Raw genomic sequence first — 3,913 nt, 5'->3', positions numbered from 1 at the left:
GCGGGCACAAGCACACACGTGCACACACACGCACAGCAGTATGGTGTAATGGAATGAATTCAGGAATCCAGAAATTCAGGCTTTAAACATCGACTCCTTCATTTCCACATTTCCCAACTGTTCGTCTCTGGGCAAGTTCCTTCACTTCTCTGAGCCTCCGAACCCTCAACTGTAAAATGAAGACTGTAAGATCCACTAATAGGGTCATTGAGATGGCACAAAGAAACCCTCCAAACATGGTGGCCTCCTTGCTTCCCCTGCCCCTATGGGCAGCTCGTGCAGTTGTCACTTGGAATGCTGTGTGTGATTCCCGTCATCCCTGGGGTGGAGGAGGTCAAGCTGCCAGGACTGAGTGGGAAGGGAGGGTGGAGAACATTACCAAGAATAGCCAGCCATGAGGGGGCCTTGCCTGTGAGGGGGTGAGGCCTAGCCCAGGAGCAGCCACAGAGGAACCAGTGAGAGAGTCATCTGGGGTCAGGGGGCATGGAGCTGTTTATTAAACAGGCTGAAAGATGATTCATTTCCGTTGCTTTAGATGAAAAAAGGGACAGAAATAAAACTCCCAGGAGAAAGATGGGAAAGGCAACTTAAGGTATGAAGGCAGAGGAAAGAGGGAGAGAGGGGGAAGAGGAGACAAGCTAAGGACATTTCTCCTCTGCCCAACACTGGGGCAAAATTGTGATGCTGGGGGTGCTTCCTCGGCACCCCAGCCTTCCCCAGTCTGTGCTCCTCTGACACCTTAAGTCTCACTGCCACCTCCCTGCAGGTCCCACAAAAGCCAACCCAGTTCTAAGTAGGCTCTGGTTGAATTTTAGACATTAAAAAAAAAAAAGAAAAAAATAGCTAATCCAAGAGAAAATATAATATCTCATTCATGGTGAGGAGCCAGAGATTGAGAGATTCCTTTAGTTTCTCCTCTTCCTTTCCTTATTTCTGGAGGTTCCCATCGAACAGCCTTAATGTGGCATTTCAGGCATCCTCAGAGCAACACAATGTACTCTGGTAGTTTGTTTATAAAGCTTTCTTTTCTTTTCCTTTCTTTCTTTTCTTTTTTTTTTTTCCTTTTTTTCTTTTTTTTTCCCCTTTTTTTTTTTTCCTCTTTGATGGTGGTGGTAGGACAATGCTAATGACCAATTACTGAGTTTTTTTTTTTTTTTTTTTTTTTACAAAAGAGTTTCACACATTTTGATCATATTTGAGCTTCATGATACCCTCAGAGGGCAGCATCATATCAGGCCACTTTGTAGAAGAGAAAGCTGAGCCTCAGAAGAGTTAAGTTACCCAAGGTCATGGAGCCAAATAAGAAGCGGAACAGGGCCTAAATCCAGATCTCCTACTGTGGCTCAGTCAGCCCCAGGTGATTTCATGAAACCTCCTTTTAGTGCATTCTGGACTTTTTTTTTCTTCTTTTTTTACTTAAATTGTGGTTCAGTTAATAAGATTGCTCCAAAAAAAAATAAAAAGAAAGAAAGAAAGAAAGAAAAGAAAAAAGAAAGAAAAATATAAATTAAAACATTGTGAAAAAATCTTAACACAAAAGTTGCCATTTTAACCATTTTTTTCTTTAGGGACAAGGGTGTCACTTTGTCACTCAGACTTGAGTGCAGTGGTGCAATCAGAGCTCACTGCAGCCTTGAATGCCTGGGCTCAAGTGATCCTCCTGCTTCAGCCTCCTGAGTAGCTGGGACTATGGGAGCGTACCACCAAACCTGGCTAATTTTTATTTTTCTATTTTCACAGAGATAGAGGCTTGCTTTGTTGCCCAAGCTGGATTCCAACTTCTGGCTTCAAACAATCCTCCAACCTCAGTCTCCCGAAGCTTTGGGATTACAGGCATGAGCCACCATGCCCCACCCATCTTCATCATTTCTAAGTATACATACTATGTCATCGATTGCATTCAATTACATTCACAATGTTGTGCAATTATCCCCACTATTTTAACAGATATTTAATTCACAAAGAAAAGATTGTATATATTCAATGTGTACATGATTTGACATATGTGCACATTGTGCAATGATTCCCACAATCGCATTAATGAACACATCCGTCACCATCCATACTGCACCTTAGATCCCCAGAATTCTTTTTTTTTTTTTTTTTTGAGACGGAGTCTCGCTCTGTGGCCCAGGCTGGAGTACAGTGGCCAGATCTCAGCTCACTGCAAGCTCCGCCTCCCGGGTTTACGCCATTCTCCTGCCTCAGCCTCCCGAGTAGCTGGGACTGCAGGTGCCCGCCACCATGCCCGGCTAGTTTTTTTGTACTTTTAGTAGAGACGCGGTTTCACCCGGTTAGCCAGGATGGTCTCGATCTCCTGACCTCGTGATCCGCCCGTCCCGGCCTCCCAAAGTGCTGGGATTACAGGCTTGAGCCACCGCGCCCAGCCGATCCCCAGAATTCTTACAACTGAAAGTTTGTACCCTATATTTCCTCCACTATTTATTTCCAAAACTTTTGCATCATCCTAAACAGAAACTGTAGTCCCAGTCTGGGCAACACGGTGAAACCCTGTCTCTACAAAAATTACCAAAATTAGCTGGCTGTGGTGGCGCATGCCTGTACTCCCAGCTACTCAGAAGGCTGAGGTGGAACAATCGCTTGAGTCCAGGAGGCAGAGGTTGCAGTGAGCCACAATCGCACCATTGCACTCCAGCCTGCGCGACAAAGCAAGACTGTCGCAAAAACAAAACAAAACAAAACTCTGTAGCCCAATCCTGGGTACTGGACATTATGAAAATTGAGCTCAGCTTCTGTGCTCAGGACCCAGAAGCTGCTTCTAAGTAAAGAGGACCATGCCAAAGGCTGTCATGACCAAGGCGGACACTGAGCACTGTGACCCAGGGTTTGAGGGACAGGATGGGTCAAAGCAGCCTCTCTGAAGGGTTCAATCAATACAGCAGATGCTGGAGTGAGGGAGCAGTTTGGGCCGTGGGACAGAGTGTCCTTTGTAAATAAACCTCCCAGGGTCCCACCAAGCAGAAGCTTCTAGCCCTGTTCTCAGGTCACTGTCTTTGTCCAGCCAAGCCAAGCCACAGCAGGGCTGGAAAAAAGCCCTCAATCACATTCCCAGGAACAGCCTCAAGATCCCCACTCAAGATCTTCAGGGAATAGAGCACAATTCCTTTGAAAATTAAATAATTGCCTGGGCATGGTGGTTCACGCCTGTAATCCCAGCACTTTGGGAAGCTGAGGTGGGCAAATCACCTCAGGTTAGGAGTTCAAGACCAGCATGGCCAACATAGTGAAACTCCATCTCTACTAAAAATACAAATATCAGCCAGGCATGGTGGTGGGTGCCTGTAATCCTAGCTACTTCGGAGGCTGAGGCAGGAGAATTGCTTGAACCCAGGAGGTAGAGGTGGCAGTGAACCGAGATTGTGCCACTGCACTCCAACCTAGGTGACAGAGCAAGACTCCATCTCAAAAAACAAAAACAAACCAAAAAAATTAAATAATTATGTTTATTAGCTTTAGAATAAAAAAAAAACTATATTATAGGAAATTTGAAAAATACAGTAAAGAAAGAAAAAACCACCACCCACAATTATGGCCACCATTTATTCTGGGATTGCAGTGTGCCAGACCCCTTACTTGCATTATTCCATTTAGTTTTAGCCATAATGCTGAGTTACAGACTATGTTTATGCCCATTTTACAGATGAGACTACTGTGGCTCAGAGAGAGGGTAAGTACATTTGTCCAGGGTTACACAACTGAGATGTTGTATACTGAATCATGCATACTGAAGCTGGGATTTGAATCCAAGTTTGCCTCGGACTCTTTTCACCAATATATTAGGTTGAACCATATGAAATTAACTTACAAAAATGGCGATAGAAATGTCATAAAGTTCAACTTAACATTATGTTTCTTTTTTTTTTTTTTGAGAGAGAGAGAGAGAGAGAGAGAG

The sequence above is a fragment of the Mandrillus leucophaeus genome, unplaced genomic scaffold, assembly GCF_000951045.1.
Source record: "Mandrillus leucophaeus isolate KB7577 unplaced genomic scaffold, Mleu.le_1.0 Scaffold419, whole genome shotgun sequence".
NCBI lineage: Eukaryota > Metazoa > Chordata > Mammalia > Primates > Cercopithecidae > Mandrillus > Mandrillus leucophaeus.
Note: the sequence above shows the minus strand (reverse complement) of the source record.